The 26,354-nt window shown below is 36.3% G+C and overlaps 1 long non-coding RNA gene across 3 annotated transcripts in view; it reads right to left on the bottom strand.

Moving 5' to 3' along the window:
- Window positions 1–886: 886 nt before the first annotated feature.
- Window positions 887–26,354, bottom strand: part of LOC137848324 (uncharacterized) — a 74,182-nt gene continuing 48,714 nt past the window's right edge. Inside the window, exons 4-5 of one of the 3 annotated variants that reach the window (XR_011091286.1) lie at window positions 14,688–14,784; window positions 887–6,028 (exon numbers count right to left, since the gene is read on the bottom strand). This is a non-coding gene — a long non-coding RNA (uncharacterized lncRNA). The remainder of the gene's footprint in view (window positions 6,029–14,687; window positions 14,785–26,354) is intronic. The other 2 variants (XR_011091287.1, XR_011091285.1) reach the window with 2 other exon arrangements.

The raw sequence follows: 26,354 nt of genomic DNA, 5'->3' as shown, positions 1-26,354 counted from the left end.
GGCTTTCTCAAATACTAAACTTGTTAACACTCATCAAACACAAGAAAAATAAAATATCACATTTAATTTCTCTATCAATATGAAAGGGTTCTTCAAAGAAACAACATGTTCCTAACTAGAGAGTAACAGGTACAGTGCAAAACATATTTACTAGACTTAAAATATCTGGAAAGGGCACTCAAATTGAAGTATAATCTTTTTGTTTGTTTTTTTGGCATGTAACCGTCAACATATTCACAGGAAGAATTAGTACCCTACCCACCCTTTTACAACAAGTCTATCAAATAAAGAATGTTTACAAAAGATGTAGACCTTGTTTTGGGAGAAAAGAAACCCATTTTACTCCAACCAAAGCGGAGTGGTGTGTACAGCTGGTAAATCTTCATTGCAAAATCAGCATCAAATTGCTAAGGCCACAAGCTACGTTAACACAAGTCACTCATTAATTTGATGGGTGAAGGTAAGATTTTCAAACAGCAGGCTTCTCATTGTAGTTTTTGTTTTAATCAGCTAAATAACGAGGTGGGGGTAGTGTGGCTTAACCAGGCCAAGAGAAGAAGAAAGCAGAATCATCTTAAAACACCAATCCTGGATTTAATAGCCTACAACAAAACACTAAGCAGGTCAGCTTCATGGTTCAGCAATTCCTAAAAGCCCTGTCTACTTCTCAACAGCTTATCTGCAGCCAGTGTGTAAGATCTACCAATGAGATCTGATTTACAGCACTAAAGGGCTTTGCTGCAAAAATGAAGGGCAGGACTGATACACTAATTTCTATATATTCTGTCTGTACACACACATATTAAAAAATAAAATAAATAAAAAAATCTCAGAAACTTTTTTAGCCCTTATGATAAGGATCTCTTTCATTGACATAAGGAGGTCACAGTGCCTTGAAAAATTTACATAGAACTCTGCATCAGTCTGGTTTGTTTTTTTTCTGGGTCAAATTCAGAGTTTATCTTGTTAAGCTATCTAATTGAACACAGCCCATGTGATACAACAGAACTAAGTGCATTAAATGAGGAGGCAGTGGTGGTGGTGGAGTATGTTTATTCTTTTTGGTGCTGGGTGGGTGCAACTTCCTGGAAATTCCTAAATTGCCTTTGGGTGGCTATTTTCATGGCTGGAGAAAAACATAAAAAATAAAAAAATCCAACTTCTGTAATACATTTTCTGTGCAAACACACACACACACACACACACTTCAAAGTCAGTTTAGTCTGTTGTGATGATGAGATGGTATTATACCTCGAGCACAATGAACATGTCCTGATCCCTCTTTGCCTGGGGTAAATCTGGAATAATTTTATTGTTGTCAGATGAACAATGACAGATTTACATTGAGGTAACCAAGATCAAAATCAGACCCCAAATGTCAAGCAAGGTAAAACCACAAACAACATGATTTAAACCACAGTTGCAATAACCAGGACCCTATGCAGATCTTAGTAAAGTGAATTATATATGATAACACTTACAAGTTTCCTAGTAATATTAGATTTGCCTTTTTACATAAATGCTTAAGTTATGATAAAAAACAGAACTATGTCAGTTCTTTTCAGTCTCAGCACATTTGCTATTAGCATAAGAAATGCTGCTTATGGCAGAGGCAGCCGTGCTTGAAATTTCTGAATTAATGGATTTGATTTCCTCTTGAGACAAACCATCAGCCTTTCAGTAATGGAAATAGATATAGTTGGTAAAACAAATAAAAAGCTGGCATGCAGATAAAATGGGTTTCAGTTTAAAATAGTAATGTTGTAATTGAAGTGAACAATTACAGGGTTGCTCCTAGGCACAAAAGAAATACCATGAAAATGAAGTAATGTTTTTGTTAAGTATAGTCATTTCATGAAAATGTAGAGCTGCAGATGTCATCGTCTGGAAAAAGGAAAACTATACTTACTCTCCTTTGCTGAGATTCTTTTATAACATTTTCCTGATTTTAATAATAATTACTAATATTAAACCTGGATTTTATATGGGGAAAGGGGAAAGAGAGAGGGAGAGCAAAAGCTATTTATCTGGTGCTAAGCCAAAAGTGCTTGCTTCCTTTTCAAGGGATTTTGGTTATCAAGGGTCAGAAGCTTTTAGTAAGAATTTTAGGAGAGCAGGGGGAGGGAAACAGTTTTCTGTTGGTAGAAGAAAGCCATCTTGTTTGCATTCTTTGTCAGGGCTGTGATACTAGACAGCACACGCAGGGAGGGAGGGATACTGGCAGTGTGGAGGGGCAGCTGTGAGATGGGGGACGGGCAGGAAACAGGCTCAACATCCGATCTCTTTACTGAAGACGTTTTCTCTAAGTGGGTCGAGCATCTGGCTGGCTTTCAGCTATGTACACTGCTGGAGAGAAGCAGAGACTTTCAGTGTTTGAGAGCTTTTCATGTTAACGTGTAATGGTAAAAGTAATGAAGCACGCTGAATGCCACCAGTGTAAGTGTCACCTCAAATCTGAAAGTGCATGCATTAACGCCATGCCAACAAAATATTCTGTCCTGTCCTGTGCTTCTTCTTGTTTCATTTTCATGACTGAGAATGTTCTCAACACAGTTCATTTTAGAGATTTATTAATTAACAGGTCATAATTAGTGACTTGACAAAGTGCACACGGCATGCCCATCTCCTTGAGATGGGCAAGCCATGCCTGGTACAAACAGTGCTGTCCACTGACAGTATCTATCCATACATTTGCATTTACAACACCATGTTGCCCAACACAAGACACCACTGGTGGCTCTGGAATGAACATGTTCTATGGCTGTGCAATTCCATTGTTCCAGGAGCAAGTTTTCTTGCATTTTTGGTCTGCTGGTGTATTGGCAGGGTTAACTGTGGTGAGGTGTAGGGCAGCCTGGAGTCCCACAGTCACCTCTGTGCAGGGCTGGGTCTCTCCTTGAAGGCTGCAGCTGCCTCTTCCCCAGGAGCCTTTCGTGAGAAGATTCTAAATGCAATGTTTTGTTATCTTTCATTATTTAATTATATTAGCCTCCAGTGGCCTGTGTGGTATTTCATGCATCTAGGCAGAGCTCTGACACATAAATGAATTTTCTACAACTACTGTGTCAGGCATGTCTGTTCTGCAAGATATAATAGCAGCCTATTTACATATGTCACTCTAAAGTGCTCACGAGGAGATTTTACTGCTTTCTTCACACTCTTGCACTTATGTAAATACACCCACACAGTACAGGTGGATTTCTGAATCGTCAAGTGTTTCTCTTCCATTAGGAGACAATTTTTGAAACAAATTAATACAAAGTGCATCATGGTTTAAATGTGTTTATTACTTTATTTGGTGTTTTAAAAGCTCTTCTGAAATGTTTTAAACAAGATGATGTTCATCCATAGAATTAAATACACACTTAATCTGTGGAGGAAATAAATGTCTGACATAAAGATTTAAATCTTTATTTTCCTCTCTTGACATAGTGGCTGGTGACACATAAATGTACTTTTTTTTTTTTTTTTTTTTGACAGAGTAATAAAAATCTCATTATCTCTGAATAGGCAGCAATTTCGTTATCTAATCTTTTTACCAAAAGGTTAGTTAATTAATCAGAAACAAATCCTGATTATTATTTCAATAAAATTAGAAAGACAAATCACCAGAGTACGGCTAAATAGGGCAGGCCTGTGGTTTAACCTGCCTCATTTACATCCAAGTACAATGATTGTCAGGAGCTCGCACTGAGCAAACAGCCCCGAGAACATAAGCCAGCAGATGGTTTTCTCTCGTCGCTAGCCTTTCCTCTCCTCTAATGCCTCTGATCCCATTACCTCACTGAATCCGTTGCCAGGGTAACTGTTAAATTGCTGTGAAAGGCATGGTAATAAAGTAACCTGTCACACTGGCAATAAAAGCAGCAGAATTTTCCTGTTCACTGAACTTTTCAGCTCATCAATACTCACTTTATGGAGAAATTCAGCACTACACACAGGTCAGCTGCAGGAATTGTTCCATGAGGCTTTTGAAAAGCAAACCAAAGTTCATGTAAACATAGGAAAGGTATAATTAAAGACAGGACTTGGAGATGCACAGAGAGCTAATACTTTGCTATTTACTGTAGGTTAGGAGGAGATTAGAGATATTCAGGCTTCTCCCTTTTCTAAGCATGGTACACAAATAAACTTTACTGCAGGCACGAAAGTGATTAATCCAAAATCATTTTGATAGTGTTTCAGACAATGACCTCCTTGCTTTTAGCAGCTCTATTTTGACCTATTTGCTAAAGGGGATTTTGGTATCACCATAATTTAACACCAGAAGGATTCACTTAAAAGTATTTTCCACCATTTGTCTACATTCCATTGTTTTACAGATTTTTGAAGCAAGCTTTATGTCTTTAACAGGTTTTTGCAATATGTGGCTGATTCCATTAATAAAACCTTAGTGAATGCAATCTCAGGAAGGAGGGGAAAATAATAATAATAAAAAAAAGACAGTCATTTACCACATCTGAAAACACTTTTTCCAGTTTTCTAATGTAATGTATCTTACTACATTTTAGACCCAAAAGAAGAAGAGGAGTTTCAAAAAGAAGAGGGGTTTCAGGGAGGGCTTTTGTTTGTGTGTTTTGTTTTTCTGTTTTGTTTTGTTTTTCCTAGAAATACATGATTAGAGTTTTTTCCATAGGGTACAAGAACTGTTTGCCACTGATCAGAGTAGCAAAAACATGCCATGTGGAAAGACCCTTCAGACTTCAATTAGGCTCACAAGAAACTGGAAGAACATGCATGAAAAACAGAGTGCATACCTAATCCTTGTTATTAGCCGTTTGCAAACTCTATACTTTCAGCCCCATTTGGTAATGCCATTAATTATACAACAGTAACCTTGGAATATATAGGAGTTTGCTTGTTGAGATAACTTCTTTCTCTCAATCTCCTTTAAAATTTGCAGACACTTACAGCTTGTTATGAAAAATCAAAAACATTTATTTGACTGACAGCAAACATGAACTACAGAGCCAATTCCAGTTACAGGCCATAGAAAAGATATGTCTTAAAATAGGAATCACAGTCTATAGTCCTGAGAGTAAGGATTTAAAGTAAGGTCAAGCAGCTGTGGTAAGGCCAGATTATATCATTTTGAATGAGGCCACATTTGCTGCATTCCTAAAACTTCTCAGAACTCCAAGAGCTGTTTGAGGCAGAAAGGACAGGAAGATAGTCTTAGATATTTTAGTGACTGTTTCTATAATGTCAGATTTCAGTTTCTTGTGTAGACCAGCCTTTCTCATAGTGCTGGAAATCTTCAGTAGAAGTTTCTATGAGGAACAAGCCAACAGCACTGTAAATTCACACCCTTTATCAGAGATATGTTTATTAAATATAATATGGTCACATAATATAATACGTATGGTGACATAAGATAAAAGAATTTATGCTGATCTCTAATCTAGAATTAAGCTGGATCATTTCTGAGTTTCAGAAAACTCTACATTTCTCTGATATCTGGCAGGTATAGCACCTCCAGTTATAGCTAAAATTGGAAATATGTCTTCAAACAAGCTTGCTCTTTCAAAAATTCTTGCTCTTTCCAGGTGATTAGTAGAGTTAGCAACATTCATATGAGATCTTCAGACCATTTGGCAAGTGTAGAAAGCCCAGCTAAGATACCCTGGGCAGAGTCTTTGCTTCTTAGTTTTTTGTCTTTTAAACCAGAAAATGTCAGGAAAGGAGATGTGTTGATTTCTGTTTTTAATATCTGCCATTGTTCTAATTTAAAATTTACTGTAAAATGTGTGCATATGGTATTGTTTGTGATTACACTTTCGCAGCATGCAGACATAAATGAGATGTTGACATAGATAAACTCCTTCCTTTTAAAAAGTGTGTGAATAGTCATGAGCAACATTTGCTAGCTCATTTTCCCGGCTCTGGTCTGAATGAGCAGTGCAGGGTGTCTGTGCTTGGTGTGAGCTTGCTCTGCCACTCTGTAAAAGCTCCAGGGTGAAGCAGCACAGTCTTCCAGTGGCAGCTCCTCACTCCAGCTTGCTTCTACCATCCCCTCAGATGCAAGTACCTGTGCAAAAAACATTAGAGTTCATGTTAGGCTTAATAATAAATGGCTAAATTCTTGGTTGACCATAGGGATATATCGACACACTGTGGATTTCCCTCACTGAAGCATGCAAAGTTACGGTGCCAGAAAGAAAAAATGTTGTCAGAAGAACATTAGACCTGTGGTCTTTGGGAGAGAAAGAAAGAGAAGTAACTGTGTCCCTTCTTCCATCAGGTGCTGTGTCCTTGCCATTTTCCTCCACACACTCTGGCTGGGCTAGTTATACAACATGTGGTTCCTTTCTCCTCCGATTAAACTCATCACCAAGTGTTGGAGCGCCCCCAGCATCAGCAGCACTGCAACCCCCATGCAGCTCTATTTGTCACTTATTAAGGATTGCAGGGGCCTCACGCTGGCTTTTTGCAGGTGTGGATCATGGCCTTTCAGTTTAATTAAAATAGACAAATGAAGGTGGAAATGGTACAGGCCTAGGTCCACCTGTGGATTTTCTAACTTCACTGACCAGAGTAAGTATCTGGCTGCCCTCAGTAGCCATCACACCAAAGCAGCTTGCTTTTTAAAAATAGCTGCACATTTAGTGATTCTGGTGAAGTCAGGACACACTTGCTTGGAAATTTTTGTCCCATCTCTAGCTTGGTTACAAATTAAAACCACAGCTCTATCAGAAGCAAAAATCCACCTCCCCACTCTCCCATATGTAGTGTTTATTTATTTCACCTCTTTTATCAGCTTGAAATAGGATTATTTTCCTTATTCCATTTCTTTCTCTGAACATTTTTCACTGTCTGTCATAGTTGTTGGTAATGAAGTTCAAAGAAAAAAAAAAAAGGCATAGAAACAATTTTAAAACATATTGAACTTCTCTTTCACAGCACACTTTGTAGTGGGCCAAACTCAAGTGAGAACCACAAACAGGGAGTAAAATAACACACTGTAGCAGATTTCAATGGAGTCATATTGATTTGTATCAGTCAACTAACCAAAATGCACCTATTAATCTTTGTGGAGTGAAAGAATTGGAAAGAGTGAAAGATCTGTCTCTCAGGATTACTATATGGTTTATTTGATCTTACCTATGCTCTTGATTGATCCTGCTAGCTTATATTGTATCCATATCTTATTCTAGGACAGTGGAAAAATGCAAAAGTACATCTTTCTGTTTTCTTTTGTAATGTCTTACATCATGCTCTCTGTATTGTCCCTTTGTTCATTTACAAATTAAAAATTTACAGCTCTCATATCCAGCATGGGCAATTATGTATGAACATCAATCCAATCACTTACTCTGAAATAAAGGTTTATGATGCAAAGCAGTTTTTGTAGATCTTTATATTGCTAGAGACCAGAGTAGCGATGGGAGAGGGAACAACAAAACCCTACATCAACCCTGCATTCTTGATTTTGCTGCTGTTTTGAGCTGTGACTTCCTGCTCCCTAAAGACAAAAGATGCATCAAGCAGTGCCTAAACCGTATCCTCTTCAAACACTGGGAATGAGTATTTCAGCAAGTTTTAGCTTTCAGCAGCAACATATGTGGCAGCAGCTGTGCAGTCGTACTTCGAGACCATGGGTACTTTGGAATCCAGTAAGAAAACTGTGACTAGCATATAAAGAGCAGGAAGAGGGAAATTTTCTTCATTGAAAATTATGCTGAGACTTGAGAAGCTTAAAGGACTAACAAAACAGATGGCTTGATTCACGTGCATCTGATATTCTACTCTCCAAAATTTGAATTGATTTTTTAATATATGTGAAATAAAATATATATATATATATATATATTTCTAAATATATATGAAAGATATTCTTATTAAAAATCATCCACAATTTTAGCTGAGTGGTGTGCATCAAAGTTTTGCACCAAAAGAACATGTCTTTGATCCCTGACTAGCTTCTTTTCGTCTCCCTCTACTCAAAATATTCTGTGTAATTTTGGTTTCTATATGTTATCAACAGAAAATTCATGGTCACAGATTGAAGATCAAAGATGAAATTTAATCTTCAGATTCGGCTGCTCACGCTTATAAACCACTCAAGCGCCACTCCTGCTCTCTGCGACAGCAGTAGAATCCTTGATTCAATTATAGGTTACAGTCAATGGGGATCATGCTTTAATCTGTGTACAAACAAAAGGATGAAACAGAAACATGTATCCATTCTAAGGATGATACTTTATTATAGTGCAATGTCAGGCAGCATTGCAATAATACAGTCTGGTTTCAGAAAATAGATGAGATTAAATTGTCTGCTAGGTTATGCCTGCCTGTTATGTACAGACTGGCACACATACTGCTCTGTTTCTCTGTCATTTATCTGGCTCTCACAAAGACTCTGATCCACTATATACCGTGTGATCACACAAATTGCAGTGAGTCTGAAGGATTCCCAGCATTATGCAGGATTAGACCATTATTCTAAACATGATAGGATTTTTCAAATACCATTGAGTTACTAGATGTTATTCAGGGGAGTAATTCCATTGAAATAAATGATATTTTTGCTCAAGTGTTAGCATGTTCACATATCAGGATGTCTGGAATCAGTTTCCACATTTGCCAGCATCTTTTTAACACTCAGTGTTAAGTGTTTTTTCCATGGTCAATTTAAAAGGAGAAGTAACTTTGAAGACAGCAGAGCAGTCCATGGTGATGACAGCCTGCCACCGTGTTGCAGTAAGACACTTTTATAAATCACACTGGCATTCCCTGAGCTCCATTATTATTATTCCAGTTTGGGAAAGACCTTAAACACAAGCTTAATTTGCAGACACGTTTCAAATAACATGGGATTTTGGCATGTGCTTAAGTGCTTCCACAAATTGATTAACTGAACAGTGATGGGAGGCAACAGCAGAGCAAAAGTCTGTTTCTGGGAGTAATGACTCTTCTCTGGGTAAATTCAGCACTTCTGGTGCTGCTGCATTGCTCCCACCTCCCTACAGATTTCCACCCCTTGGAGTCCAGTGGCCTGAATGCTGTGACAAGGGGCAGAAGGAGAAGCCAGGGATGTCTCCCTGCATCCTTCTTCCCCATCTTGCTCTCTTTGGCCACCTTATGCACCTGCCCCTCAGTTACGGAGGGAAGCCTGTCAACCTGCAACAGAGTTTTTCCTGTCAAAAGAACTAGGCTTATTTTAGTGATCCAGAGAAAAGTTGTGTTGTTGATGAATTGTTGAACATTTTTCTCTCTCCCTCTCATATGCCGGTTCATTATGTCAAGTGAGGCAAAACGACTTGGCAGAACTGTGCAGCAAGATGAGAATTAGAGAAACATCTTTTGGGAAGGAGAGCAAATTATCTTGGCACCATGTGAGAGTACCTAACTGTTCACTAAATTCTCATATCATCTATAAACCACCAGTAACCCACTTGTCAACTACTGGAATAATTTTAACATACTTCATTAAAAAAAAAAAAAAAAAAAGTATTACTTTGATATCTAATGTGATTAAGGTTCTAAGCTTGCACTTTGTGAAATTTCTGTGGTTCCTTTTTTTTCATTTCCTTTGAACAGCAGTTGTTAAAAAATATAAATTTAATCAGATTAATTCAAAATATACTGGAATGAGTTATAGGAGAAAAAAATAGGAAATATCCTCTGCATAATGATGTTTCACTTAGGAAAAAGAACCTTTCACAAGTTGCCCTGCAGAAGAAGCTCCTACGGGTCTCTCAAGTTACACACATCTTTCATGCCTAGAGACGACTGAATGGAAAGGTATGTGAAAAAACAAATGGCTTGCTTCCCACTGGTATGTTTAGAGCAGGTTTTCAAGTCTTGCTTACAGTGGGTGCCATTTAAAAACCAGCATTTTTCAACAGGTACCACACAGTTACCTCAGTTGTTTCCTGCAAGGCTATGGTACTTCAGACACAGCTCAATGACAGCACTTGGCAAACACTGGCTTTTAAGTGGCAACCAGCATAATTACAATATTCATGAACGACAGGCGAGCAGTGCTGACTGAAAACGACCCAGGTATCACATCTCATAGGCTGGTGCCATGCCTGCTTTCTCACACCACACTGCCAATGCCGCTTGGTCCCAAGCAGCAGGACGCCCTCTCCCCAGCCTTGCAGCAGAAGCTGTCACAGTTCTCAAACTTTGCAGTGGGTTTTATAATGACATGGTTTTGAAAGGACAACCATGAGAGGTCAGCAAGTATGTTTTCATGCTTAACATAAAGGTGCGACTCATCTAATCTGCTCTAATTCTGTGCATGGTTTTCCCTGGTGTGATGGAGATCAAGAAATTAGTAGGTTCTCAAATAAGGCATGAATTTGGGTGGATGTAGGTCAGGCTATGAATGTCATAAAGCAACTAACTTTATAACAACACACATTCATATTCTTTCTTTAAGAGAAGGAATTAATTCACTTTAAGAGGTACAATTCACATTTGAGCTAAAATTCATATATCGGAGTGATTTTGTCATACAAGCTAAAATTTTACACTGACATTCATAAAAAATAATTGTATTGAAAATAACTTTATACAATTTTTCAATTTGCAAAGACAAATTCTGGATGCCAGATTTAATGTTATCTGTGCATAAATGTTATCATATTTTCATCATCTGTCATGAACATTTCTATGCTCCAAGGGAGGGGGGGGGAACAAAATAAAACAAAACAAACAAACAAACAAAAGAGATGCCAGTTCTAGTTTGTTAATGAAGAGTTTTCTTTTTGTTAAAGGTCTTAATTACAACTACATAGACCAGCTGGACCAGCTGAAATTCAGCTCTCATTCTTTGGCGATGCAGTGAATATAGCAGTGTGTTATATTAATGTTCAGTGTGTAAGTAGTGGTTCATCCGAATAGTTTCATTGAAAGCAATGCACCTAACTTACATGAGTAAGGTCTTACTAGACTGTAATATATTTATATTCATGCTGAAACCATGACTTCTTGTTCACTGCTACTTAGTTTATCTGCTACTTATTAATCACTGGCATCATCCCTCAGTTTCACTGAGGCATATCCAAAACAGGGAAATGAAGCACTCTCTGTGATATGGAGGACTCTAAATAGTCACTTAAATGCAAATAGTGGAAGTCTGCTGAACCAAAGACAATTAACTGAGAAGTAAACTCATTGTTCCATCTCTAAGTCATTATTTCTGTGGTAGTAGAGAAAATGAAAACTCAAATATTTATGTGTCCTAATACCATACACTCCAGTGTATTCCTTCTTGCTCCTCCTGACATTTAGCAAGGCAAACTGGTGTAAGAAAAGTAGTGTTTCTTCAAGGTTGTTGATGTATTAGTTTAAGGATAACTAGCAGAAGTTCCCTTTCTGCAAAGATTGTATTGCTCATCTACATTTGGCCATGTTTGTCAGGTGTTCCTCATAAAGAAGGGGCAGGAATGTTTTTTAAATGCTTACTTTCTCCTCTGATTTACCCAAGTTGCTGCCTGAAGTAAAATTCTGCCCTGTTGATACATATTTGGTGGTCCCAAATACATGTTAACCAGTTTTGTTAGTGCCCAGTATGTCCTGACTGTGCATGAGGGCAAAAACTATCATTAAACCTGAAGTCATAGTCCTCAGATGTGTGCTGTCATCATAACCATTTGTTTACTTATATATATATATGTTTATATATATATATATATATATATAAATATATGTCCAAGAACAGCCACAGGGAATTCCTCTAGCATATGGCCAGCCCCTTCAATGGCAGCTAGTGTGCCACCACCTTTGACATCATTAACAGTAAAGGAAAATATGACCACCAAACAACACAATTAACCTTAAGGTTTTTAAAAAATATTTTGGCTGTAGTACACTTGTTTCCCTCAGAGAAAAGCATAAAATTATCAGAATAAGCTTTTTCTCTACTATTCCAATACAGAAGACCACTGTGAGAGTCCTGAACAGCGTAACAGCAAAATGGTGGAACCTAATTTTGTCTTAGATTTTTGTGGTCCACTTGTCTCCGTTAACTATATCTTTGTCTACTTCTGTTCATTAAAACAAAAAATAATAATAAAAAAAAAAAAAAAAGAGGAAAGGAGAAGCAAAAAGAGACAAGTGTACAGAAACAGTTGACAAATGCTAATTAAGGCAATAGAAACCTAACTACTGGTATTCAGTTTCCTTTTCAGAACAGGTCATGAAAAACTGGACTGATTGGGGAAACATACATATACAGTTACTTTGTTGTTACATTTTACTTTCTGTGTTATCATAACATTTTAACTTTATGCTTATTAGACATATCATATTTAATTACATTATTATGTCATGTTAATTAAATAAATAAATAGATCTCCCAACAGCCACCAACCAAAAACAAAGTAGCTGTTCTAGCAATGCCTGCAACCAACTAATTACATCAATTTACCAGGATGCAAGACTAAAATTAGACAAAATAGGAGAATTGATTAAAAATAATCGGTATAAAATCACCTAAAACAAAAGAAAAAATAAAGTACAGACAGGCAATATATACAAATAGGAGAGGAAATTTGGGACTTAGCAATTTAATAAACGTTTTTAAGCTTTGCTGCTAATTCCAATGGTTACTCTGACAGTATATCTGAAATAATTAAATACTGTTTCTGCTGTTCTGTTGACAAAGAACTGGAAGTTATTCCTATAGTACCTGAATTTGATCTCTGTAGGAAGTTCCAAAAAATAAAGCTTATTTACAGCAGGCAAATGTCTCCCCCCACATTTTGCAGCCTTGAGAAAATAATAATAATAATAATAATAATAATAATAATAATAATAATAATAATAATAATAATAATAATAATAATAATAATAATAATAATAATAATAATAATAATAATAATAATAATAATAATAATAATAAAGGCTCCTTATAGGAGCAATGCTGCTATCATGCTGGGTCATGAAACTAATTATGTTTTGTGATGCTGGAAATTCTCCATTTCTGTGTGAAGAGTCACTGCTGCATGATAGATGAATGTTGGAAAGGCAGTACATTGTGCTCTTTCATCTCTGTCACTGCATATTTATTCTGACTCTGCTTCTAAATTATTCATTTTCTTTAAGCAATCAATATTAATAATCTGATTTGCTCCTTGGCATTTTTAGTCACACTTCTGTTTAACTGAGTGTAAATAAAGGTCACTTGGAGGCTTCCTGCTGCTGTTCTGAAGGTCTTTGCCTAATTAATTCCCAACACTTTTTTTTTCCTGTGACTCTGATTAGCAGTTGCAATCAAGTTCAGCAATTAGCTGCCTCCTTGCACAGTGATTTGCTCGCTCCGCCTACACGTATAAAGCTACATTTAGTCGCTACTCAACAAAGGCATAAGGAGGAATTTAAATTCATTTGTTTTGTGTTCCCTGACCATGCAGAACAGATCAGATTTGTCACTGCTTGCACATAACCTTTGCTCATCTATATCATACCTACTAATCATCCCTGATCCCCCCAACAGACTTCATAAACATAATGAATGGCCTCTCCAACAACCTGCTTGTGATATGTCTAATCTCAGCCTCTTGTATATAGTGTTCAACAAGGAGCTACAGCTCATCAAATCAAATTCTTAGTTATTTAAATGTTTCTGTGGTTTAGCTCACATCAAATTACTTTTAAAAAGGAGCCTACTTCACATTTAATTGATTTATCTTTGTCTGCAAGGGGCTGAGAGACAAGTCTTGTGTGTAAACACTTCTAGAAATCTGATTTGAATTCAAAAGACTGACAACATATACATGCTAGAGCTTGAGCTTGTGTGTTCCTAGCACACAAAATTGGAAATTTCAGTACTACATTTATTATTAAGGAGGAGGGATTAAATTAGGAGGGATGTCAAATTTGTGTTTGAGACTGTTAATGGGTGTCAATCTACTCTAGGTACTCTTCAGAACTCTGTATTCAAAGAACAAGGAACAAAAAATGAAGGATTGCACTAAACACTACAGAAATATCATGAGAATTTCTATATGCATCCCTAATTAGTCTGAGAGTTCCCCATTGTTATTATTGTACACTGGGTACCAATTTCCAGGCAAAAATGTTTTATGAAATATTTCCAAAAACAAACTAACAAAAAAAAAAAAAAAAAACAAACAAAAAACAACTCAGTAACAGGCAAATAAACAACAAACCAACAACCAAAAAACAAACAAACAACAAAACAAAAACAAAAACACATTCCAAAACCACCACTACCACCACCACCACCACCAAAACATTTTTATTTTCAGGGATGTTTATAAATTGGTTGATTCCAGTTCTTCTAACTCAAACAGAGATTCGATGTGGATAGTTGCATCACTTCTGACAGAGCTGTTTCCATTATCTGAACAGAAAATTAACAAGTGCACACAGGAGAAATTCCCCTTTAGTTAATGTCTATCTCAATGTATTTACCATTTTTGAATGATCTACTTGCTGGTATTAAAAAAAGTTTCAGAACTGTATCTGTAAGAAAGATTACCATGATAAAACTTGCGTCCACAATATTTTTCATTTATTTATTTGTGTGTGTGTGTGTGTGTGTGTGTACTGCAGTTCTGGATAAATAAGTAAACATTAGGATTGACAAACACCATCAGAATAGAATGGATATTTCTGCATATTTCTCTTTAGGACATAGGCAGACTTCAGAAGAAGAAAACAGTAGGTCTAAACTACCACATACTTGGGATTGCGTAAGAACTATCACCTACCTTTCACAACTGACTGCAAAAATTTAAATTTTTCCATTTCAATTTGACCTGAGCTTGGGTGGTAGGAGTGGTGTGTCCATATGTGGATATAAGTGCCCTGAAAAAGGTATCAAAATTTAACCTGGTTACACTGCAATTACAATTTGCTAAACATATAAAGATAGTTCCTTGAACCTGAACACATTTCTCCTGCTAGCACCTATAGAACCGCTCTTCTGACAGAAGCAAGCCAGAGCATGCATGCCCTGAACAAGCAAATTTTCTTTTTCCTTTCTGTTCTGGCAAGTGTGTTCATTTAATCTCACAGGGGATCTGACAGCTTTCCCTAGCTCCTAAAGCAATACTTTAGCACTCATTGAAAATTGCTGTAAGCGAAAAGCAGCAAAGCTGACTGGCGTTTGCATGCAGAGACGGGCAACCAGGACACTAAGTGCAGGCAGTCTACTTCCACAAAGTGCAGGGCACAAAATCAAGGAAGGCTAGAAGCAACTGTTCAATCTTGGACTGACTACTTAATGAACATAAGCACACAATATAGACCATTTGTTGTCTAGATGATATCATTTTGAATTATTATATAAGCCATCCAGTGCTTTGAAATGTAAGCATGTACACATACCAAAGTACTTTTAGCTGCAGTGGCTTTGGGTTGTAAAAATCACACAGTCCAAACAGATCACTCATTCCTAGCATGGCAACTTTCCAGGTTTGTTTTCATCCCAAAAGTGAGCATCTTGGAACATCACAAAAATAACAAGAACAATAATAAGAAGAAAAAATAAAATAAAATAAAATAAAATAAAATAAAATAAAATAAAATAAAATAAAATAAAATAAAATAAAATAAAATAAAATAAAATAAAATAAAATAAAATAAAATAAAATTAAATTAAAATATTGAGCTATTTGAGATTTGGGTCGATGAAATATCTTTTTCTCACTGTAAAAATATAATATTTTAAAAATAAGAAAAAAGAAAAAAGCTTTTCTTGGGGAGATAAATGAAGAAATCTATGAATGAAGAGTATGTGCTTAAAGAAGTATGAAAGAAATCCAAATCTATAGTTACAGAGCTACAAATGTATGAAGATCTTCTGTGGTGAATTCCTCTGTTGTCAAAAAGGTACATGAAGTACACAGCTTTTCTTTATCAGTTCTTTCCTGTAAAAATAGTGAAGTAACGTGTGTAGAGACCATGGTAACTAGTTTTTTTGTTTGTTTGTTTGTTTGTTTGTTTGTTTTTTGCTTGTTAACTGACTGTTGCATGAGATCACATATCACTAGTGTTTTCTCAATAGCATATAAAACATCCAGAGGTTTGGAGCAAGGCACTCATGCTAGAGAAACATGCTGTCTATGTAACCTTGGAAAAAAGATTTAGCTCCTCACGTTTGTGTAATTGCATTTATAACTACTCTTTGGGGAGGTATTATTTATAAAAGCCTTCCTGAAAGTAATGCCTTGCAAGCATGTAAAGGATTAAGTAGATATCTGTTACCTTGTGCTTGAGGGAACAAAGAAAGCTGCAAGAAGGAGAACTTTTTTTCCCTTCTGGCCTGTGTTTTGCTTCATTCCACAGAGCACAGCGTGTGCAGCAGTGGCTGAGGCTGAGGAAGCAAAAGAAAAGCAGAAGTCTTGGGTGGGCTGGAAGACACTGCCTGCAGCACACCTTCTCTTTACACATATAGCAGTTATTTAAGAGGATGGCTCAGTGGAACGACACTTTAAATCTTTATACTAGGAGCTCATATCCCACTGAGAGGTGAATCAACCCTTATTTTCATTCTTCATGTGCTTTGAGGACAGTTTTACACAGTTTTATTGTGATATTTTCCACAACTTAATCCACAACAGAACCATAAACCTATCCTCTGATACTGTATCCAAAGCTTGTAGAATAGGCAGTGCAAGAGTAGTAATTTACCTGCATTTGCTAAGCATTTGCTCTTCCTTTAGATCCTTAAGTCAATTGACTGTCCTCTACATAAGCAATGTCAGTACTGTGATACTTTGTATATTAGTCATGTTGGGAACAAAGGGCCTTAAATACTGCACTTTCAACATGGTATATGGGAGAGGCTGTCTCCTAGGATACTAATTTAGTCTAATGACATTGAATAGTAATGTCCATGGCTTAACTGCCACAGCATTAGCATGAATTCTTCTAGTAACAAGTAGATTAATGGTGATTAGGCAGGGACTTTTAATATGGACAATCTTTTAATAAGTCACAAAGTGAAGATGAAAGAGATTTTTGTTGTTGTTCAAAAGGTCCTACATTGCTTTACTCTGGCAGTGTTGGTCAAGGGCAACTGAGTTCATGGACTTCCCTGATACCTACCTTAATAATGCATTTAAGATACTGTAATTACATTATTTGATTTAATTAAGCTGTGAAGCTTCAAAGTCTGTATAATTTGTATATTATTATGATTTTTTCCTTTCTCACACCCAAATTTTTCCTGTAAAAACAAACAAAAAGAAAAAGAAAAAAACAACAACAACAATAAATTAAATGCATACGGAAGCTGCATTCATGGAACATTAAGTTTACATGGTGATCTACTTAAATGTAAAAAAATGTCAAAGTTAAGGATGAATGCACAACTGTAACGATATCCTCCTGTGTGTGTGGGTTATAACAGTCTTCGGTTACAGTCACACAAAACAATGCAAGTCAAATTCCAGGCAAATAGACTATGGAAGTCATCTGAATGAGTGTTTCTCCTAACCAAGACAAAGAGACAAAGAAAATAAGACTACTTGGCCCCCTAAAAAAAAAAAAAAAAAAAAAAAAAAAAAAAAAAAAAAAAAAAAAAGAGAGAGAGAGAGAAAACTTGACTGTTCAGAGAATTCCACTGGGAGAATACAAATGATTGTGGCCTCATATCTTTGCTTCTATCTGTTGCTACTGATGAAGTAATGATATTTATGAGAAAAGTAGAGTTCATATTTTTTTACATCCTTATGTTTTTTATATAATGAATTATTATGGTATGTAGTAGTTGTTCATTATCTATGGCTTCTCCCCCTTTGTTCTGTACTGGAGAAGTAGTCTGAACAGAACAAGAAATCTGATTAGTTGTCAATTTGAGGATGACAAAGAAATGTCCCTTTCTAAAGGGGTCTAGCAAGTGTATCTAATAGCTTCTTTTCCCTTTGTATAAAACCCTGCAAGCTCTGTTATATCTTAGTAAGGAACAACAGCGGATCCTTTTATTATTATTATTAATTTAATTTAATTTAATTTAATTTAATTTAATTTAATTTAATTTAATTTAATTTTATTTTATTTTATTTTATTTTATTTTATTTTATTTTAATTATATATATTTTTTATTTATCTCATTTTATTTTACTTATTTTTTTTTATTTTGCAGATATTATTGCAATTTATAGTCACCGTACTGTGTGGATGAAAAGTTCAAAGGACCCAGCTCTTAACAGTGGATAACTTGGATGACTCAGGAGATCTTTCTTTGAATCTATTAAATGTCAAGAAAAAGACATCTTAAGTCTGCACAGTATGAAATATTTGAAGGGTACCCCACATGAAATCTCACTGTTTCCCAACCCTTTTGACATTTGGATCAGGATGCAGCAATGTCATGTCTTCAGATGATACTGCATACCAACACCAACTCAAAATATTGTCAGTATGAAAACCAACACTACTCTACAGTCCTGTTACCTTAGAAAAAGCATAAATATATCTAACCTTCTGTTTCTACATTATTTGAAAGGAAACAAAATGAAGTGTTTGGGAATGGCAAGAATATTGGCTCTTCAGTAAAATTAACAGGGATTCAAACCTTTCACCAAAAATCAATTCCTTTATTATTCTTGTGTATACACGGATCGAGAAAACTAAATTATAATATTATTCTGTGGAAGAATCTCATGGAGCTGGCAAAATCTAAGAGTGATCAAATAAGTGGTTCTGAATATAGTTAAAAGTTAAGGTGGTCTTGCAGCACCAGGCACTCTAGCAAATTGTGTGAAAGTATGCCAAAGTTACAGGAACATATTTTCTCCTGGAGAATGGAGGTAGTTAATTCTGGTCATAGCAGTTTTGATGACTATAATAAGATCTTTCTGATTTATTGATTTTAGAAAAAATGCAAATCAGGAAATAAATGTGCATTTTTATTGTCCTTGAGTTGGAAAATGTTTGTCTCTAGGTCTAACTTTCAAATACAGTGTAACAGAATTTTTTTGTATCAGCTCTCCAAAGGGGGTGCAGCACTGAAGGCACAGAGGCATCTGTTGCTAGAAACCCATCATTTCCTCAGTCTCAGAGAGAATGTACATGGCCTTCTTTGAACCAAACCTTACAAAACTTCAGGTAGCATTAAGTTCTAAAGCACTTTACTGACTCAGAATTTAAGCACAGTTCTCAGAGGAGCTAAAATAACACTCAGATCACATCATCAGTGACACAGGGTCAGGTGTAGACTGTTGTTGGAAATCTCTGTGTCAGCAACCCCTTGCTTTATTATTAAAGGTATAGATGAGAGAAAGGAAAGCTCAGATGAGGATCTATTTTACTTGTTTAACTCTTACATCTGTTTGGTATGTTAAGTTAGCTGGTGAGTGGGACTATCCTGACACAGCTCTTCCTTCCTAGCATTTTCAAGAAATTTATTTATCAGACCCTGGCAGGCTCCACTGCTTCACGAACTAGAGGACAGGGAATAATCTCTGAAGCCCTGTGGCAGAGCAAGGAAAATGCACTGAACAACTAGCAAAAAGGTCTCCTGACCTTCTAAACAGAATAATTAAAATGAAAAATATAGAAGTAAACCTTGAAGACACAAATATGATTCCACCTGGAAGAAAAGGTGTTTAAAAAATACTGTTTTACCAAAAGGTATTCATAAGATACTGTAAATTCTATTTACTTATAAGAAAACAGCATTGTGAAGAGCACTAGAAGGAAAGCCTAAGAAGGCTAGGAGAAAAAAATTATAGCCAGGGTGTATACTTTTATGGAAAAGTTTCTATATTTTACAATAATGTTTCAAGACTGTCATTTTTCTGAAGATAACTTCACAGCTCTGGGAAATGCATGTCACAATATGTTGCTTTTTCTGCTCAGCCTCTGTTACTTCTGTTTGTCAATACCCAAATAAATCCAGTTTCAGCGTCTGGCTTTAAGATAGACATTAAGTTGGAGAATAGGAAAATAAATAAATAAATTAATTAATTAATTAATTAATTAATATTTAATTAATTAATTAATTAATTAATTAATTTAATAAATAATTTTAAAAAAGCACAGCCACACAGCCACAGAAATAGGTAATCTGTGAATGACAAATTAACCCCTAAACACTTTCCAGTTTATCCCCACTAGTGAGAACAAAAATGTTTCCTATCTGTAGTCTTTAATCTATTCACTGTATGTTAATTTTGGAAAGGATAATACAGATTATGTAGCAAAGCTCTTCATACTTCATCTTTACAACCATCTTCATATTTCATCGTTACAACCATCTTCACACTTCATCTTTACAAACATCTTTACAACCTCATCCTATTTTACACACATAAGTGGCTTTCTCTAAACTTTAGATAACTCCATTTGCAAAGAGAAGTCAACATCCATTAATTTGAAAAATCCTCAAAGATCACTCCATTCATAGGTTTCTTTTAAACTTTTTTTTTTTGACTAGTTAACAAATAATTTCCTTCTTTCCTCAACACATGATATTAGCATCATCAACATGAAAACTTGTCATTTTAATTCAATTATGATACCTGTTTAATTAGGAGCTATAAAGAAGTTTCCACAATGCCTGTCCACAAAGACTGCTTGCAGAAAGAGAAAATACTTCAATATCAGTTCTTGTAGTGAGAACATATTTTGACCTCAAAGGTCATGGCTCTTCTCATATTCTTTACCGTTTTAAATATGTTAAATAAGTATTTTCACTTAATTCTCATGCTTGATCATTGCTTCAGATTTGTAAGAGAACTTTAACAAATTTATTTCATATTCCATGAAGGCTTGGGTCAAGTTTTTGAGATCTAACATGTCTGAGGAATAAGTACATGTAACTACCAAGCATCTAGTAGACAGATTATTGATGGCCATAGGAAGTTCCTTTATAGCTAATGCACCTTATCATGAATTTAATCACTTTATCATGAAGTTTAATGAGTATTTTCTGTTGTATGATGAAGATGGTTTGGTTCTTTAGCATGTGAGATTTGGAGAGATAAATGGCAAAGTGCTTTTTTTCGTTGTTTTTGTTTTTGTTTTGTTTTGTTGCTTTGTTTATTTGTTTGTTTAACCACTCCTGTGAGAGAAACAAAATTTTAAAAGTATATGAGGTGTGAAGTACAATTTCAGTGCTCTGTATTAATTTTTGGTTTTCATCTACATAGGCAGTTTTGATTGTGTGAAACTACATAAGGCCTTCTGTGACAAGTGATAACTACTGCAAGTGTTTTTTATTTTAAATATTTAAGCTAAAACATTTGAAATCTGATAAAGACAAACTTCATACAAAGGGAAACAAAAATCAAAATTAAAAAAAAATAAAATCAGAGAATATCAAACTTTAAAGTTCAGGAAAAAAAAAAAAAAAAAAGTAAAATATGGAGTCAAACCCTTTTCTTTTATCCAGTACATTTCCAACTTCAAATCTCAGAGATCTCTAGAAAGTAGGAAGAGACGGTCAGCATCCTACCTTCCTCTAAGTTGTTTCTTTTTCAGGATTTCAGCTGTTAGAATAGTGATCTTTATGATATGGGATGGCAAAACTTTCATATTCAGTTTTGTCTTTTTTTTAAAGTATATGATGATGTTTCCTCCTTCACGTAGGCTTTGCCAAGTCTTTCAGCCCACTCACAGCTTCTAATTTTCATTTTCCTTCCATCTCATCCAAGGTAATTTTAATCTCCATGATATTAAGAAGTCAACCAATATTCCTTCCTTTATGCTTACCTTTCCTCATATAAGTCAGCAGCCATTCTCCTGACTGCCCCTTGGACTCCTGTCTAGTTTTTTTCTCCTTTTGTCACACAAGATCAAATTCAAAGCCCAATGAAGCCCAGGGAAAATGACTTTAATAGCTATAGATTGTGTAATAGGTTATCTCTTTTGTTCCAGTGATTCACAGAACTCTGTCTTCTCTCATCCTCAATTTGGACACAGACACTCCAACCCCAGATTACATCTTCCAAAATTATCTTCCAAAACATCTAAAAATGATCTCTGTTTCTCCTTTAGCCTTTCTTTTATTCCTGTGTTCTTGGTTCACCCTTTGGTTTTTATTTTTTATTTTCCTATTTTATTCCATTATCAATATAAAAACTCTTAAATCTGCTTCTTAAAGTCATGCAGTTTATTCAAAAATTATACCATCCTCTCTGCCCTATTTCTCTGTGACGTTTTTTATATTCCAAGGGTGTGTGGTATGACACTGATAGACAGCTAAGTACCACACAGCAGTTTTCTCCCCTCCGCTCCTCAGTAGGACAAAGGTTGTTGGGGACAGAAATGGGAATGGAGGGAACAAAATAAAACAACAAAAAAATGCATGTTTGAGCTAAGAGAAGAAATGAGAAGAAACGAGAAGAAGTTCTTCACTTAATGAGAAGAAAAAGAAAAATCTAGATGAAAGCAGAAACAAGTATTTTCTATTTCCCAACAACAAGAGATGTGCAGCCACATCTTGGGAAGCAGAGCCTCAATACACTTACTGGTTGCTCAGGAAAACAAACAGCTTCAAGAAAATCTTTCCATTCTCTTTCTCATTCCTCAACTTTTATTGCTTAGCATGACATCACTTGCTATAGGATATCTCTTTGCTTGTTTTGGGTCAACTGCCCTGGTGATGTCCCCTCCCCACCTCCTGCCGACCCCCAGGCTTGGTGTGTGTTTGGAGAGAATCTTGACATTGTGCCAGAACTGCTTAGCAAACTTGTTGCAATAGCAGTGTTGTTCTAGCTACAGGTGCAAAGCACAGAACTACATGGACTGTAGTGGGGAAAGTTAACTTCATCCTAGCCAGACCGTGTACAGGGTGGTCCTTGTGTGTACTAAAAAATGGCAGTAATGGTCCCATTATCTTTCTGACCCTGCCTCTCCCATCTGCAAATCTCTTTGTCACCTTCTTCACATTCCACCTTCAATTTACTTTTATTAATTTTGCCCTCAAAACAGAAGAAGGAGACAAATGGACTGAGTGGATGATTGGCTGTGAGGCTGGTGCCATGTACAAAGTTTCGTGTTCTACAGCCTTGGATGTACTTTTGAAGGACTGGGCATATTGATGTTGGAAGGGGTGCAGCTGACCAGGAGGGGCAAGAGTGTTCTGGGCATTACACTAGCTGGACTTATCAGAAAGGCTTTAAACTAGATGTGGTGGGGGAAGGGGATGTACTTGTGAGTGAAGAAAGCATACCTGAAAACACTCTAAGTAATAACAGGGAAATACGTGGTCCCAGTGCAATCAGGAAGGGTTCTAGAAATGTGATACAACTGATTGTCTGATGGAAGTGTCCTTACAGCAATGCACACAGCATGGAAAACAAGCAAGAGGAATTGGAAACCATGGTGCAATTAGGCAAATATGTCCTGATTGCTATCATGTAAACATGGTGGGACGGATCACATAACTGAAACATTGGAACAGAGGGCAACAAACTCTTCAGAAGAGGTTGGCAGGGAAGAAAGTGAGGATCTATTGACCTCTACATTAGGGAAGTGATTGATTGTGAAAAGTTGCCTCTGAGAAACAGCCACAGACAGGTTGAGAGCTTATGGATGAGAGTTAAAGACCACATCAATAAGTGTCAGCTTGTGGTTGGGGTTTACTACAGGCTGACTGATCAAGGGGAGCCTGTGGATGAGGCCTTCTTGCTTCAACTACAAGAAGTGTTGCACTTGCACATTCCCATTCTGATGGGGAACTTCAACCAACTGGACACTTGCTGGGAAAACCACACAGCAGGCTGTAAGCAATCCAGAAGACTCCTAGAGTGCATTGAGGATAACTACCTGGTTCAGGTATTAGACAAACCAACTGCAGGAGAAGCATTACTTGACCTGTTGCTCACTAATGCGGAAGAGCTTGTTAAAGAGGTTAAGATTGGAGGTAGTCTGGGCTGCAGTGACCATGCCCTGGTTGAGTGTGTGATGTCAAGGAATATGGACCTTACAAAGAGCAAAATCAGGACTCTGTACTTCCAAAGAATGAACTTGAAGCTATTTAAAAACCTAGTAGCTGAGATTCCCTAGAAAACCATTCTTTGGGTCAAAGGAGCTGAACAGAGCTGGAAACTCTTTAAGGATGTTTTCCTTCAAGCACAAGAACTTTTCAAGCAGATAACTGGGATGGCTGAGCAAGGACTTGCTAGTCAAACTGAGGCACAAGGAGGAAATGCACAGGCAGTGGAAGCCTCCCCATCACTTGTCCACCCCCAGCCTGGTGGATGAAAAGCTCGACATGAGCCATCAGTGTGTACTTGTAACCCAGAAAGCCAACTGCATCCAGGGCTGAATCAACAAAGGAGTGGCCAGAAGGTGGAGGGAGATGATTGTCTCCCTCTACTCTGCCCTTGTGAGGCCCATCTTGGAGTACAGCATCCGGTCCAGGAGAATACTATGGGAGACCATGTCAAAGGCCTTGATGAAGTCTAAGCAGACTCCGTCAACAGCCTTTCCCTCATCTACCAGGCAGGTTACCCAGTCATGGAAGGAGATGGAGTTGGTCATGCAGGACTTGCCTTTCATGAACCCATGCTGACTGGGCCTGATCCCCCAATTGTCCTACATATTCTGTGCAATAGCATTCAAGATGACCTGTTCCATCAACTTTCCTGGCACTGAGGGCAGGCTGATAGGGTTACACTTCTCCAGGTCATCTTTATGCCTGTTTTTATAGATGGATATTACATTAACAGGTCTCCAGTCATCCAGAACCTCTCTGGATGACCATGACCACTGATAGATACTGGAAAGTGGCTCAGCTATCACACCCACTAACTCCCTCAGCATCCTCTTATGGATATCCTCCGTTTGTCTCCTTCTGCTATTCCCTTTGTACTTCATCTACTCTGTTCACTACCAAATTCCTCACTCAGGCAATTTTTATGCCCTAGCTCTCTCTTTTTTTTTCAAATTATTCACAAAAATACCTTTACTTAAAAAGCTTATTCTATCTTTGGTTTCCAATTAGGCTTCCTAATAACTTAAAATCAAATTAATTAAAAAAAAAAAAAAAGTACATGCCCAAGAACAACAAACCACATGGATCACTTCATCACTTAACTGTTTTCCATTTCCTGATTCCTTCTATTTTTACATGTATTTTTACATGTCACTAGCTAACATAATACTTATTTGTTTTTCCAAATGAATGCATCTCTTTAACCTGCACATCCTCGCTCCTTTACAATCCTTCATTTTATACTTGATATATAAAACACAAATCAAGTAACTGGCATGGTTCTTCTGTCTGTAGACTATATTGATTTCCATCCATGTTGCGTATTTTATGAGAAAAAAAGTGAATAATCCTTGACAGATTTTCTAGTAGGTAAATCTCATCTGCCCCACTAATTTAGACACTAATATATTCTGTAGATTTAAAACACAGTCTTCTGATAAGTTTAGCATTGACTTCGTTTTGGAGACAGTACAGCTGTGTTAATTTGTATGAGCAGGGGGCACAATTAAAGAAGAGGTCATTTGAACAGGTCACCCTACTTCTCCAGTGTTCCTTGATGTATGAAAACACCCCCTGGGGACAGGACCAAGCCTTTGGACAAGAGCAACAGACTAGTAGAGCAGTCTAAGTGAGGGAGGGTAGAGTTAGTGAGAAGTCAGGAGAAGAACAAAGATCAAAAAGTCATTTCTTCCAGCACTACTCAAAGGAAAATTTGTCTTTCCAAAGGTTCAATGTAACATAAAAAGAAAAATATTTAAACATTACATATATAAAAATAATTCTACAAGATTTTTTCCAGATTTTGATGCACATTTATATTCAAAGATCTTGTATTTCTTAGAAATGTGTCATGTTTTGTAAGCTTTTTTCTAGTTTGTACAAACCTTATTGAAATTGCCCTCTGTATTTCCCTACAGGAATGTCTTTTGTTTCCTAGTATTTAAAAACATCCTTCCCTCAAGTTCTATACCAAAAAAAATAACTCCTGTCCAGTTCTCATAGTTTCAAAATGCATACTCCCTCTGGAATGTACTGTTGTAAGACTTCTTCACAGTTTTGTTTTACTGTCATTAAATAAAGCTTAATAATAAAATAAAATTACTACTTTTCAGTGATGTACTTTTTGTTATTATTTTTGTTGTGAAATTGCAATTAACCAGTAATATATATATATTTTTTTCTAGCTCTTAATCTAATTTTTAGTTTTATGTCCTTACAAAGGAAAGGGGATGACATAGAGGAGAGGTCTGGATGTATCATTCTGATAAAATTTATATATATATATATAAATACACTCAGAGATTAATACCTATATAACCAACTACAAACACTGTTATTTTACAAGTAAAACTCTTCCTAACTGTTGAGAAATTCGTAGTAGTTGTCTTCACTCATGAAAATTCAGGGAGTAGTATGCGTTGTTTTCAACAATAAGTCAATAAATAAACACTGATTTAATTTTGTTTCCTTAATTTATTCTCTTTTG

Source organism: Anas acuta, chromosome Z (genome assembly GCF_963932015.1).
Source record: "Anas acuta chromosome Z, bAnaAcu1.1, whole genome shotgun sequence".
NCBI lineage: Eukaryota > Metazoa > Chordata > Aves > Anseriformes > Anatidae > Anas > Anas acuta.
This window is presented reverse-complemented; position numbering and strand designations above follow the sequence as displayed.